Here is a 17,376-nt window from a genome sequence, read left to right on the forward strand (position 1 = left end):
ATGTCAAGAACAACATATATGAGTTCCATTCAATTCTGACAATAGCATAATTTCAAAGCATGTCAAAACGTAGTAAAACTTACGTCAAGTTGTAGCCTACGTCGCTAGGAACTCAATACCGAAGTCGGATTATAATTCCGACGGACGGATTGATCGCACGATTGAATTCTAAAATCAAGAATCACTTTTCCTCCGAAGCCTTCATTTCCTTTCTCTGGAAATGATTTGCATGTATATATATATATATATATATATACCCACGACATGCACAAGGCCAAGTGGCCCATTTTCGTGTAGCATGCCGCGCGCATATGCGCGCTCAGCACCGCGCATATGCGCCGCAGACTCGGCCTAACCATTTCCTTCCTCGCGCATGTGCGCGCTTCCAGCCGCGCATCTGCGCCCAAGGCGCTGGACTACTCGCGCATGTGCGCGCCTACCCTTCGCGCATGTGCGCCACCCCTTCTGGACCCTGCGCGCATGTGCGCGACTTACTTGGCGCATATGCGCCAACTCCCCTGGACTCTGGGCGCATGTGCGCGTACACCCATAGCGCATGTGCGCGGGGCTTCTCACACTCACACACACTTTTCACACTTACTTGTATTTCGTGTCCCGATTAATCCTTTCATAATCATATCAAATTATAATTCAATAATTACCGATTACTGGGATTAATTTTCCGGGCATTACACACCCCAACGTGCCAAGACGAGGCAGGCGTGACCCAACTGTGAAAATGATCAGCCCCAGCACGCGTCTATGCGAGGGCCCCAACGGACCGCAGTGCATAATGCTGCCTAGAAACTCTACTTACGATTTTTGTTTTATTTTTTCATATAAACACATTGTAAAACATTATTAAACAATTGTTGAAGATTATGAATAACATCTAGAATTTTTTCTCTTTTCAAAGCTTGGCTTTGTATATATATTTGTGTGTTCCTCAAATCAAACTTATCAAAAGTTTAATCTTTGTAGCGTTTGTCAATTGTTTTGCACTCAGATTGTCCAAGACGAGTTATTTGAAGATTTGTTTGAGATCAATTGTTATATTTTTGAATATTTGTTGTTAAGCTTTTCGTAGCTTAGATGTGAATATCACAAAATTTTACTTGTGTCAAAAAGATCGGGACAACCCAGTATTCTTTATTTCATCGAATCGAGGAAGTGTCACTATTTTTCAGAACGTTTGCTTTTCGTGTTTGAAAAATCAGATCAAACAGTATTAACACTCAATGCATTTCGGAATTCACTTAAAGCCATGAGCAGAAGATGTCTCACACTATTACATCTCTTCTGTATATACAATTAGAATAGTTGAAAAATACCTCAACGACTTCCAATTTCCGAACTTACTAATAAAGATAAAAAATTGTATATTGTTTAAATGTTTTATAATATAAATATATAGTTTTTGTTTTATTAAATGTTTGATTAGTTCCAATTAAATTGTACATTAATTAATGATCAATTCCAATTTCCTATCTTTTGATTAGTTTGGCTCGTTTGTCTGTCTGCATTCTGTAAACCATTTTCCTGATCATTTAACTGTATTCCAACTCCATGAGAGAAATCATTCCCATAAATTGAAACACTTATTAACCTGTGAGAATATGGAGTTGAGACTTTTATTAGGAATTTCTGAAGGTCATGTACATTTAACTACCTGAAAATAAGCTTTGAATTGATCAGTTAAGATTCTTTCATAAATTATAATTAAATGATCTTGATATAACTTTGACAGTTTTCAAATTTAATTTAAACAATTGGATAGTTCTGATTATATTTCTATTTAAATTAATCAATATGTTTTGTGTTGCTATTAACGCTTAAATTGCTAGGGACTAGCAATAAGCTGGTTGGGGAGTGTGATAAAGATAAAAAATTGTATATTAATTAAATGTTTTATAATATAAATATATAGTTTTGTTTTATTAAATGTTTAAATATTATATGCTTTATAATAAATTGTATAAAATATAAGTTGTTGTGTAATTATAAGTTTTTACTATTTTTTACAGGTTCGATAAAACAAGAATAACCTTGACGTTGGATATGGGATTAAGATGATTCTCGGACCTGTAGAAAGTTGATTATAATATCTACAATATTGTTGGCAAGCATGAGATAAAAATTGTTGAGGAACGAAGTTGAGTTTAGAGGGGGGGGGGGGTGATAAACTCTACTCGTTTTTCTTTCTCTTCTGATGAGGTACTAAAATCCCGTTAGAGATAGTAGTTTATCTTGTACGTATACCTTCACCTAGATTACAATAGAACGTGCGGAAACAATCTGATGAGGTAATAGAAAGACAATAAAAACAGTAGGCAACAGTTGTTTATGGAAGTTCGAAGATAAAATCTTCTACGTCTCCCCTTTTTCTGTTTCCAGAAGGTATAACTAAAAGACTTTGGAAATTACAGTACAACTCTTGTACACACCCACTTCAGAAGGACTTACACCTCAGCCTACTGAAACTCTTAGTGACTCAACTCACAAATTATGTGATACACAAAGTTCTGAAAAGACTCTTTACAGATTACAAACTCTTCCTGATAAAGTATAAGTGATGTAAAGATTGTGAAGAGTGTAAGAATCAGTAGCACAAGATGAGCTTCAAAAGATCAGATATTAGCTATGAAGCGTGTGCTACTTTTCTTTGTGTTGAACTCTAAGTACTCAAGGAATTTCGAGATTGTCTTATCAGTGAAAGTAGTTTTGATCCTTGAAAGATGATGTTAAGCGAAGTGTGGTCGTCTAAGGATTTGATCCATGTATATATAATCGACTGAGTTCAACGTTCACAATCAAATGATGTCTCCAGATAACTGATACAATCAGCTTTATTACCAAAAGAAGTTCCTGCAGAAAAGCTATAAAACAATCAGTCTTGTTTTATACTTAATTGGGTAAAGTGCCTTAAATGACTCCGTATAGTATTTAATGCTGCAATTAATACTAGTACTAGGAACTTTAACGGTAACAATTAAAGTGGTAACGTTAGCCAACGTCTTCTACTGGTTCTGTATTTCTATCCTTTCTACTGCTTTAGTTTTACTAGACCAGTAGCTTCTGATAAGTGAGTCTACTGTTCTAGTCTGCTGGTTTTAGTTAACATCGCCACAATAAAATTCATGTCTAACAAAAATCCTCTCACAATTGAGATCAAATTAAGCAACAAATAAAGTTACCAAAAGAGTGGCAGTTTTACCATGCTCTAGTATTTTGACCATATCTCTCAAATTACTTGGTCAAATGGTGTGAAAAAAATACCACAACTCAACGACTCAGATATCTACATGTTTTATTTTATGTGGAAAAGAAAATTCGGATGAGAAGATTCTCAAAAGTGATGTGCATTAAAATTTAATTTCTTGGAACACCAATGAAGACTTATGTGTAAAAAATTATATTTTATTTGTGGTTGTCTCCCCAAATTTGGCTATAAATAGAGGTTCATTGTAATGTATTGAGATATCCCTCATTTTATGAACAAACCTTTGAGTTCATAATATTTCTCTCTTTATTTTTCCTTTAATTCTTCATTTAAATGTAATTAGCATGTTAAATTCATATTCAAAGTTTTACACTTTGAATAATGATTAGCTAACTTCCCAAAGTTAAGATGAAAAGGTGAAACTCTTGGCATGATAATAAGGTTATTAAAAGGTAAGAATCTATGTTTTATATTATTTAATCATTATTTATTGTTTATGTTATATTTATTTCTTTAAGTATTATTATACCCTACTTATAAGTGGGAGTTTTGATTTATTTTTGCTATATGTTACACTAAATTTTTGGTACCATTTAAATGTATGTTTGGTTTTACCAACCATTTAAAGTGGATGCCTTGATTTATTATATATGAATATATCATAATATTAATTTCTTGGTACCATTTAAATGTTTGTTTGGTTTTACCAACCATTTAAAGTGGATGCCTTGATTTATTATATATTGATATCATAATATTAATTTTTTGGTGCCATTTAAATGTTTGTTTGGTTTTACCAACTATTTAAAGTGGGAACCTTGATTTAGTGTTTACAAATTTATATATAGCACAATAAATACTTGACAACATTTACAAGTTTTGGTATATATATTATATACTTGTAAGATAATAATATATAACTAAAAATATGATTATTTAATATATATTGGAATCATTTTATTAAGTGGATTTCAATAATGTTCTTGAATGTTAACTTTATTAAAATACCAAGAGTGGATCCTTTAATCTCAACTACTTAAACTAAAATTTGAACAATTAAAAATTACCAATTAAAGATTCAAACCATTAAAAGAAAACAAAAACAAAAACAAAAACAAAAAGACATTGTTGTGGACTTGTAATTTACCTTAGCTTCTCTGTGGATACGATATTCGGACTCACCGAATTATACTACTTGTGAACAACCTGCTCTTAGGAGTGCAACAATCAAAGTCGCAACAAGTTTTTGGCGCCGTTGTCGGGGAAGTATAATTTAATTTCAAGTCTATTTAATTTCATTTATAGTTTATTTTTCTTTATTTGAATTTTTATTGCTTTTGTGTGTTTTTATTCTTTTGTATTTGCATTTGCATGACCATTTGGTCACGTACACTTAGTGGTCGACTCATTCGAAATAACCTTTTATTTTTACAAAACATGGCGGAAGAACTCATCCAAGAAAATGAAGATGAAATTCAATCTCAACATGATCATGATAGACGAAGAACACTTAGAGATCACATGAATCATACACGTGCTAATGCACCTTGATGTCTAGTTTTTCCCCGTGATGCATCTCATTTCAACTTTAAGCCTGGTATTCTCCAACTTTTACCCAATTTTCTGGCTTAGATTATGAAAATCCATACATGCATTTACGAGAGTTTGAAGAAGTGTGCAACACATATAATGATCTAAATTGTAGCATGAACACCATTCGACTTAATCTTTTTCTTTTTTCTTTAAAAGATAAAGCTAAAACTTGGCTACAAAATCTTAGATCGGGATCCATTCGAACTTGGGATGAATTGCAACAACAATTTTTGAAAAAGTTTTTTCCATCTCATAGAACAAATTCTTTCAAAAGGCAAATCATCACTTTCACTCAAAAACAAGGAGAAAATTTTTATCAATGTTGGAATAGATACAAAGAATTGCTTAATCTTTGTCCACATCATGGTTTTGAAATTTGGAGAGTTGTTTCTCAATTTTATGAAGGCTTAACGCCTAAAGATAGGCAAATTGTAAAGGCCCGTATTTTGTATTCATAATTTTGCGGAATTATTAAAAATTTTCTACATAAATAATTATCTTGTCTCATTTAATTAAAATAAACATGTAAATAATTTTTAACTTTAAAATAACAGCGGAAGCAAATATTTTTTTCAACCAAAAATTTAAAAATAATCCAACGTAAACATCAATTTAAAAATAATCCAACGTATTAAAACTGAGTTTGAATAATAAAAGGTGCATAAACTAAATCATGAGGTCCTCGGGTTTACTACTGCTGTCCCAAGATCGCTCACTGGTCTCCGCCCGCGGTCTCGACCTCATCAATACCTACAACAATCAAGTCTAGTGAGTCTAAAGACTCAACATGTATATATCGTGAATAACAAGTAAATATATCATAAAATCGCATGCAACGTAAAAATAAAGTATCATAAAGCGTACGGTGAAAATTTATAACTACGTGCATATCTGAAAATCATACGTAAAAGCTTTGCTCAACAGAGCTCTGTCATAACATATCATAATTTTTCTGGTAGAGATAATGTTTCTAAGCTAGTGGCCCATAACATAGCGTAAGCGCCTGATCAGACTAAACCACAATATACTGGACGGTAGAGATCAATCACAGCCCTTGGGCTGGATGTCCGTACCCATACATAATAATAAACCGGTCGTAAGTCACCGGGCGGAAAGGTCCTCGGTTGTTCCTACCGACTTCCAAACCCATAAGCATAAGATGGCCACAAGACATATAGCATATATCTCAAAAATAAACATTTTATATTTTTATGCACATAGTATCATTATAACCACGTAATATCATTATAACCTTATTTTTACCGGATGAGTTGAATCGTTCCCAGGCTTGCTGCGACTTAATTCTAATATGTGACACATGCAATAAATCTTAACTTGACAAAAACTTAACAATAGAACCAAAAACGAGACGATTCGGACCAACAACTTGATTTTTAACCATGGCTTCGTACCAACCCGAACCAACATTAAACCGACATTTAACCATGATTAAAAATACCCAAACATACTGAAAATATGTATAATAACTGTAAAACACGAAAATAGGTGAAAGGAATTCAAAAACATAAAACACTCTTTCGAGAGTCATTTTGGCACCTTTCACCGTAAATTCTCGTACGACCTCTAAACTTGACCAAATAACAAACGGCCAAAAACATGACTTTACTAACTCATTGAGGTACTGTCCAGTCCAAGGCCATGGGCTAAAAGCCAACCAAGAACCCAAACCACCTCCAAAACCGAAGATGAATGTTGCTGTAAAAAAAAAACCAGCAGTGGCACTTGTGTGTTTGTGGTGTAACTCTGAAATTTATTGACCAATGGCTTGAACCACCACCCAAGGACTCTTACCAACATTCGAAGGCATGGCTTGGACCATGGCTAAGGGCTAAAAACCAAACACAAACCAAGCCCTTACCTAAGACAATGCACAGCTCAACCCGAGAGTACCCAGAAATTGTGTGATGTAGTATTCGAATTAATTTGTTGTCTTGTTTCGTTCCAGCGGCTATATGATCAACCCTGGCATAATCTAGACATGAGGGAGTGTTGTATGAACCATGGATATAGGCTAGGAGCCAACCATAATCCACACAACATCCAAAAACCGAAAGTGCATATACACAGAATTTGAAGGAACCGAAATGCATTTGTGTTGTTGTTGTGAAATTCTGATGGATCCGTGTACCAAGCTTGGAAAGGACACCTTGGTCACGTCCTAGACATGTTAGGGGAGGGTTCTAACCATGGCTACAGTCCATAGGACAGCCAAAATTCGAATACTCCCCTTAACCACCCAAGAACCAAAAACGAATCTCAAATCTGTAGTTTTGAAAAACGTTACTGTCATTCCTTTATTTGTGAGTGTATGGATGCAAACCAATGGACCAATAACACCCTAACACACTATAATTCATGCCTAGATGCAGCCTTGAGTGCCTGGAATCGAACAACTACCTGTAATCCAGAAAAGCAACCAAACCGTGAAGTTGAACCAAAAGAGCATAGAAATATCTGTGCAGATTTTTTTTTTTTGAAAATGTTGTTGCCATAAATTCGTTTTGCCTCATGAATCTTGAACGTATAATGTTTAAAAGATTAAAGAAATGAATATACCATGTAACCCCATTAGAGGTGCTTTGAAAAGAAAAGTTACTACCATTTGAAATGTCTTGACCGAAGGTTACTACCTGTTGTGGGGACCCGGACGCTAATCATCTTTTTAATCATCGTTGGGATTTAATTATCAGTTCTGATAAACAGGGTCTAAAAATTTTTCTTTTTAAAATATAAATGCGGAAGGTAATGGCATCTAAATAATATACATATCTGTATAAAACTACAGTTCAGTAGAAAAGTACAATACTGTACAACCTAAGTCTAAGGTTCAATTACTAAATTCAAGTAATAAACCAAGTCTGCTACAAGTCCGGAATCACCACGCTAACTCGACTTCTCTCATCGTCATCTCGACCCTGATCCAGCCCCACCTGTTGTCATGCACACATACAAAACACAACAACAGCCGGATAACTCCGGTGAGAATAAATCCCAGTATAAAACATGGTAAACATGCATATACACATAATAATTCATGAAACATGCTGTCATGCATAAAAGCAATAACAATAGTAATAGAGTTCATCATCTATGAAATCTAATCTAACTGAACATGCAACTCGAATCAGATAAGCATGCATATACAATCTAAATCATAAACACATGCTATCATGACTGAAAGCAATAACAATGGGTTCCATAATCTATGAATCCCATTCATATAAGCATGCAGTTCTAGTCAAATCATGTCTAGACTCGACTCAACTATAACTCTAGGGATCCCGGTGTGAATAAGACGTCACTGGCTGTCACCTACCCAACCGATCGTGGTAACCGTACGTCTTATTCCTAGACTTCGGTTCGAGCTGTATCAACGGCTGGCAATAGGAGTAATACCTGCTCCTAAGTTGAGATATACCGAACGTCTAGAAGTCTGACAATGACTGTCAAGACTTTCCTATCTTAAATGCAATGAATAACAATCTGTAAACAAAGCATAATCAGGTAACAATATAAACAATAATCTAGTATGTGATTTTATTGGGAAACTCAAATTAATCTTATTTGAGTTATGCTTCCCGAATATCACATGAATTATACCTTTGTCGTCCCTGTCTGACGATGACGATGACCTGTACTCAAATCTGTCCATATCGAATCTGAAATGACAATATTGAATACATAGTATCAATGAATAACTCAATTCACAATCTGTTCTGATCAATACTCAACTCAGTACATAATCTGATCAATATCTGAACCAAATACAATCTGATTATACCAGTGATATCGTAATATTATCGAATTCATATCTAAATCTGAACAATCTAAAATAACTGATGTTTCGACGGCATAACAATACTGTCTCGACAACCCCGTCAATCTAAACATCACAAATATAATACCAGACTTCGAAATCAATACTGATACAATGATAATCTCAATATCTGTACACTCTGAATCAATAATAACACAATTCTGATATCAAATCTCAGTCAATTCATTTCCGAAAATCATAACAATTCCATAAACAGTCTGTTTCTAAATCTGACTTCAATTCTATAATATCTACAGCAGTAGAAACACCATATCTGAATTCTATTCAATTCTGACAACATCATAAAAACAAATCTTGTCTAAACGTAATAAAACTTACGTCCAGTCGTAGCCTGCATTGCTAGGAACACAGTACCGAAGTCGGATTTCAATTTGGATAGACGGTTCGCTCGCAATTCAATTTATAAAATCAAGAACGACGCTTTTCCCTCAAAACCGATTTCTCCCGTTTCGTTTTTCTGAATATCAGATTTGCATGTACGTATATATATATATATATATAGATATCTCACGCATTCCAAAAGACAAGTGGCAATTCGACCAAATGCATGGCGCGCGCATATGCGCGCATACCGCCGCGCATATGCGCCGGCAGTTCTGCCCGGCAGCTAATGCTTCTCGCGCATATGCGCCCAATCTCCCGCGCATATGCGCCCATGGTGCTGGGCGCTACGCGCATATGCGCGAAGTCCATTCGCGCATGTGCGCGCATGGCTCGGCCACCTCCGCGCATGTGCGCGACTTCATCCGCGCATGTGCGCGAAAGGTGCTGCCAATCTCGCGCTAGACTCGCGCACCTCCACGCGCATGTGCGCCCTCTCACTTCTTGCACACACATTTCACACCTTTGTCATGTGTCCTAGTCCGATCCGTTCCGTCTATAATCATCTCGATTAATTCTATAAATTATTTCAGATTAATCTCCGATTACAGTAATCATATCCAAATCATTTCTGATTACGGTAATTAAATTCTCGGGCATTACATTTCTCCCCCTCTTAGATCTGAGTTCGTCCTCGAACTCACCAACAATCGATTCAAGTCTAACAAAAGAAATGTGTAATAGAGTTTAACTTCTAAACTCGTCGCACTAACATCATTCAGAGGTATCTTTCTTTAATCAGTCTTTGATTCTAATCTGAAATCAGAATTCACCCAGTAACTCGGTCGGATAACACTGGCTATACAACATCCGTATATGCTACTCTGCAATCCATAACAAATCAATACCATCTGTAGTTGTTATCCTATCTGTTTCTTCCAATCAAAGAAGTATTCTATCTTTGATTTCCACTACCACTTGTTATCATCTGACATTGGATTCCTAAATCTATCTATTCTGAACTATCTTGATACCTATTGTCATACAGTACCTCAAACAGTGACAATAGATCATGACAACTAGTACTAACATCCAGTACTAAACTCTACCAATATCTGTCAGAATCTGAATAACCTGTCAATCTGTGAATAGTCTACGAAAAAGAGTTCATGATATAATCTATCACAAGTATCAATTCAATCAAAATCATAATCTGATATAATCTACTTAAATTTTCTGTTCTATCTGAACCTTTCTTTGACATCGACCTATGTCCTCTAGTTCTGTTTGTACGTAATCTGGTACAAACTGATAGATATAGATTGAGTAAGCTGTCAATCATAATCATATCATATCCCGAATCTGGATAAAATGGCAGTAATATCATTACAAAAGCCCTAGAAATGTACTTCCATTTCTATTCAGAAATATACAAATTCTGTAAGAATCTTCTGATGTCTATCTTTTGGTCTTTTTCTGTTAGCGATTCAGACATATCAGTACAATTCTGCCAACTTTTCTGTACACATTCTGTTATAACTGATCAAATCTGTCTATATTATCACTATCTGTTCGAATATATTACATTCACACTCATCTGAATGAAAACTGAACCCATTACGGCGCATTTCTGACAATATCTGTAAGTTCAGATTCGAACTATCCGGTATAAACAAATCAGTTAATAACACTATAAAATAAAGAAGAAATACCTACCTGGCATTCGGCTCTGACTATAGATATCAAAAGCTGTAACCAATTCTGAAACCTTCTGATATCACACAATAGAATCAGTCTGTCTGATACAACCACAAAATCACATATCTGTTACAGTACACGATACTCTGCTCTGAGTTCAACTGTTTACAATACACTGTATCACAATGATTCACAATAACAGTAATATCAAATCAGATTCGAAATAAAACAACCTATACAATCTAGTGAGTTTAAGGAAACTCATAAAACAGCAAATTCTGGCAACTGTTAATTCTGATTGACTGATAAATCTTCACACTGCCCAGATCAACTGCTATATCTCATCTGCCAATAGAATATGCTCCCAAAACAATATCAAATGTCTCAAATACTGATTTAGAACAATAACAATACTCATCAGATATAAAGCAATAAGCGAATAAGAAACTCTGCCTAGTCAGACAATACGATACTTTGTCAAATTCAACACTTCCAATTTCTGACAATTCTGACATCTGTATCATTTTCAATCACTGCTAACATATCAATTACCATCGATATTATAAGCATAATGCTTCAGAATACTTCGGAACACAATATCTATCAGTCTATAAATAGAACTGACATATCTTCAAAAGAATTACTCACTCAACTGTAACTCTCAGCCAATGTTCTGATATGTCAATTCTTTTTAATTTATTCTGTATACTCTCTGTTATTCTGTATGGAATTCAACATATAACAATACCTAATACTGATTCAATTCTGAAATCTACCTTTCTGATACAAAACAAATCTAACATCTTATCTTAGGCAAACATCATCCAACTCATACATTATGACGTATCTGTCAATGATAGGATAGGCTCGATTTCAGTAGATCTACTGAATACATAGGGATGCAATCTGCTCTTTTCTGTATTAATCGAGTCATATACAATACAATTATTAAAGGAATTCTGAATCTAGAATCCTTATCGGAAAAACTCCGTTTATCAGCCAGATCTGGTCTGAATCTTACTATTTCTGGAACAAGTTCTACAATATGTCTGTACTTGTTTAGCATATACATGCCAATAATGCATTCACATCAGAAAACACAAGTACATCATAATCTAACCCAATCCCGAGTTCATCACACTGTAGTATCTAACATGTCACAGAGATCTCTGAAATCCACATACTCCTCAACAACCAAGAAAGCAATACTACAGTATAATCAGATCCCACATATAATGTATATCTCCATGCAACTCAGTAACAGATACTCTTAACAAATGCATTAGTATATATCAATACATATGCAATAGAATCATAAAGAATAGTACCTGTTGTGAATTCTGGATCTGTGTTTGCAATTGAACTATGTTCCCTACAATCTTCGGGAACGCTTCTGGGGACAGACTTTAGCAAAGTGTCCCGGCTGTCCACAAATATTGCATCTACCAGTCACTCCCTGGCATTGCTCGGTGGGATGTCTCCCTCCGCAAGTACTGCAATATACTCCAGCATAACTCGGGCTAGAACCACTGGAGCTAGAGGAACCACTTCCCAACTTCTTAAATGACTTCTTTCGAGCTTTCAGCAAATCTTGCTTCCCACTCGTACTGCCGTGATCATATCGAAGAGGGGATTGCTGTGTCTGAAGTGGCTTCACGCACAACCTTGTCAATTGTCTAATCAGACTCATCTCCGCTCTCTTTGCTCTACTCAAGATATCAGCAAAATGATAAGGTCGTTGCAAATTCATAAATGCAACTACCTCCGAATTCAACCCTCTGATGAACTGATTCACTACAGCTTCATCATTCCCAGCTAAATGAGGAGCAAAATGCAGTAGAGTAGAGAATTTAGCAATATATTGGTCAATATTCAGCTGCCCTTGGCTCAAATTCTCAAACTCTGCTTTCTTGTCCTCTCGGTACGAAGCTGAGAAAAATCTTCGATAGAATTCAGTTCTGAATATTTCCCACGACATCATTGTACCTCTCTGTGCCCACATTCTTCTACTGGTAATCCACCAACTCCTGGCGGCTTCTCGTAACTGATAAGGCACCATTTGAACCCTTTGTTCATCTGTACAGTCAAGTAAATCGAACAAAATTTCTATATCATCAAACCAGTTCTGACAATCTTCAGATGTCTCGGTACCATTCAGAACCGGCGGCTGTAATAACTCAAATTCTTTCATCTTTTCTTCTAACTGAATTTCTGATACATCTCTCTGTTCAGACGAAGTACTGCCCTTTTCTGAAATTCTTTGAGGCGGTATATCTGAATATCAAACAGATTAGTACACAATCTATACAATCTGTCTCAGCCCTTCTCTGATCATATACCTCTGATTCAGACTCGGTTCTGATCCAGGCTTAACAATTACATGCTGCAATCAACTCAGATAACAACCAACATGTAACAGGGAAAGCAGTAAATCATGCTAGCACACACAATGTAGTCAACATTGAAATAAATCTCATGCTAGCAATCACATGCAAGGACAAAAAAATTCAATCTACCCCGCTCATTCTCTGCTATATTAGTCTGAAGAATCTATCAACTCTGATTATCTCAATCTAAAGGATCTATCGCTCTGATAATCTAAGTCTAAAGGAACTATCGGCTCTGATACCACCTGTTGTGGGGACCCGGACGCTAATCATCTTTTTAATCATCGTTGGGATTTAATTATCAGTTCTGATAAACAGGGTCTAAAAATTTTTCTTTTTAAAATATAAATGCGGAAGGTAATGGCATCTAAATAATATACATATCTGTATAAAACTACAGTTCAGTAGAAAAGTACAATACTGTACAACCTAAGTCTAAGGTTCAATTACTAAATTCAAGTAATAAACCAAGTCTGCTACAAGTCCGGAATCACCACGCTAACTCGACTTCTCTCATCGTCATCTCGACCCTGATCCAGCCCCACCTGTTGTCATGCACACATACAAAACACAACAACAGCCGGATAACTCCGGTGAGAATAAATCCCAGTATAAAACATGGTAAACATGCATATACACATAATAATTCATGAAACATGCTGTCATGCATAAAAGCAATAACAATAGTAATAGAGTTCATCATCTATGAAATCTAATCTAACTGAACATGCAACTCGAATCAGATAAGCATGCATATACAATCTAAATCATAAACACATGCTATCATGACTGAAAGCAATAACAATGGGTTCCATAATCTATGAATCCCAATCATATAAGCATGCAGTTCTAGTCAAATCATGTCTAGACTCGACTCAACTATAACTCTAGGGATCCCGGTGTGAATAAGACGTCACTGGCTGTCACCTACCCAACCGATCGTGGTAACCGTACGTCTTATTCCTAGACTTCGGTTCGAGCTGTATCAACGGCTGGCAATAGGAGTAATACCTGCTCCTAAGTTGAGATACACCGAACGTCTAGAAGTCTGACAATGACTGTCAAGACTTTCCTATCTTAAATGCAATGAATAACAATCTGTAAACAAAGCATAATCAGGTAACAATATAAACAATAATCTAGTATGTGATTTTATTGGGAAACTCAAATTAATCTTATTTGAGTTATGCTTCCCGAATATCACATGAATTATACCTTTGTCGTCCCTGTCTGACGATGACGATGACCTGTACTCAAATCTGTCCATATCGAATCTGAAATGACAATATTGAATACATAGTATCAATGAATAACTCAATTCACAATCTGTTCTGATCAATACTCAACTCAGTACATAATCTGATCAATATCTGAACCAAATACAATCTGATTATACCAACGATATCGTAATATTATCGAATTCATATCTAAATCTGAACAATCTAAAATAACTGATGTTTCGACGGCATAACAATATTGTCTCGACAACCCCGTCAATCTAAACATCACAAATATAATACCAGACTTCGAAATCAATACTGATACAATGATAACCTCAATATCTGTACACTCTGAATCAATAATAACACAATTCTGATATCAAATCTCAGTCAATTCATTTCCGAAAATCATAACAATTCCATAAACAGTCTGTTTCTAAATCTGACTTCAATTCTATAATATCTACATCAGTAGAAACACCATATCTGAATTCTATTCAATTCTGACAACATCATAAAAACAAATCTTGTCTAAACGTAATAAAACTTACGTCCAGTCGTAGCCTGCGTTGCTAGGAACACAGTACCGAAGTCGGATTTCAATTTGGTTAGACGGTTCGCTCGCAATTCAATTTCTAGAATCAAGAACGACGATTTTCCCTCAAAACCGATTTCTCCCGTTTCGTTTTTCTGAATATCAGATTTGCATGTACGTATATATATATATATAGACATCTCACGCATTCCAAAAGACAAGTGGCAATTCGACCAAATGCATGGCGCGCGCATATGCGCGCATACCGCCGCGCATATGCGCCGGCAGTTCTGCCCGGCAGCTAATGCTTCTCGCGCATATGCGCCCATGGTGCTGGGCGCTACGCGCATATGCGCGAAGTCCATTCGTGCATGTGCGCGCATGGCTCGGCCACCTCCGCGCATGTGCGCGACTTCATCCGCGCATGTGCGCGAAAGGTGCTGCCAATCTCGCGCTAGACTCGCGCACCTCCACGCGCATGTGCGCCCTCTCACTTCTTGCACACACATTTCACACCTTTGTCATGTGTCCTAGTCCGATCCGTTCCGTCTATAATCATCTCGATTAATTCTATAAATTATTTCAGATTAATCTCCGATTACAGTAATCATATCCAAATCATTTCTGATTACAGCAATTAAATTCTCGGGCATTACAAATTTGTGCATGGTAAAATATTGTTAAATTCTTGTATTTTAAATTCTTAAGGTTTAAAATACTCATTATACATTTTAATGAATTACCACATTAATTTAGAATAAGTTCTTGCATGACATGGCATGGTTTATAATTTAAGTATTTAAATGTTATGTTTAATTTCTTGAATATATTATTTCTAGATTAATTCATCCTCACTTATTTGCACATTTTAATTTAAGCTTTAATTAAATATGGAACCTAAAAGAATTTATTTAATAACTTAGCTCCCATTAATTTAGTAAATCCTAAAACATTCTTTTTCTTTAAATTAAATTATTCCTTGTCTAATTTCCAAACTCTGGCCCGACCTCGCGTATTTATCCTGAAAAGATACACAAACCATCTACTATTAAAATAAATAATCATGATTTAACAATTATGAAATGAATTAAACACTTCATATATTTATAAAAATTCATTTTTAATTTAAATATTAGCAATTATGCATGGCTTATACGTAATCTGATTTTCGGGTTCTACACAAATGGTTGAATTTATGTGTAATGGAACATTTGAAAATAAATATCCAAATGAGGCAATTGAGTATCTTGATTCATTAGCTGAAAATGCTAAAAATTGGGACACTATAGGTACAATCGAACCATCAAACAAGATTCAATCTCCCACATCTGGTGGAGGTATGTACACCCTCAAAGATGAACATGATCTCCAAGCTTAATTTACCTCTTTGGCAAGAAAAGTTGAGGCACTTGAATTGAAAAAAAAATGATCAATTAAAAGCTATTCAAGAAATTGCGTGTCACATCTGTGATACAAGTGATCATTCTACAAAAGATTGTCCCACTTTGCCCTCTTTTAAAGAATGTCTCCATGAACAAGTCAATGTTTTGAAAGAATTTCAAAAAGCCAAATTTTGAACCATTTTCTCAAAATTACAATCCAGGTTGGCGAAATCATCCAAATTTTAGTTGGAGGAATGATAATGCTGCACAATTTCCGCAACCACATTTTCAAAATCAACAAAATTTTCAAAATTATGCACCTTATGTTCCTCCACCTAAAAGGAATTTGGAAGATTTATTGAATTCTTTCATTGCAAAGCAAGAGTCTATCAATATTCAAACTGCTCAAACCATGACAGATGTGAAAGATACTCTTGCTAAATTTGCATCTGCACTTAATGTTCATGAAAAAGTTAAATTTCCTTCAAAACCACAGCCTAATCCCAAGGATCATCATTCACAAACTGGAACTTCTGGCACTCAACCGATGGATCAGGTAAAATCTGTTATTACCCTTCGAAGTGGTAAGGTTGTGGAAAAATCCATTCCTTAACTTTGTGAAGATGATGATAAATCAACTCCAAAGGGTAAAGTTGTGGAACCCATAACTTGCGAAGAGTAGGTTCAATAGACAGTGTCACCACCATTCTCTCATGCATTGAAAAATACAAAAAATCAAATTTGAATTCTGATATATATGATATTTTTAAACAAGTAAAAGTTAATATTCTTTTGTTAGATGCAATAACACAGGTACCATCATATGTCAAATTTTTGAAAGACTTGTGCACTGTGAAAAGAAAATTGAATGTGAAAAAGAAAACATTTTTAGCCGAACAAGTAAGTGCAATCATTCAAAATAATAATACTTCGAAATACAAAGACCCTGGTTGTCCTACTATTTCATGTATTATTGGAGAACGAAAGATTAAAAAAGCCTTGCTTGATCTTGGAGCTAGTGTGAATTTACTTCCATATTCAATTTATCAAGAACTCAATCTAGGCGAGTTAAAATCTATTTCGGTAACACTTTTACTTGCTGATAGATCTGTTAAAGTGCCAAGAGGTATGGTAGAAGACGTGTTGGTCCAAGTTGATAAC

Source organism: Primulina eburnea, chromosome 5, assembly GCF_022965805.1.
Source record: "Primulina eburnea isolate SZY01 chromosome 5, ASM2296580v1, whole genome shotgun sequence".
Lineage (NCBI taxonomy): Eukaryota > Viridiplantae > Streptophyta > Magnoliopsida > Lamiales > Gesneriaceae > Primulina > Primulina eburnea.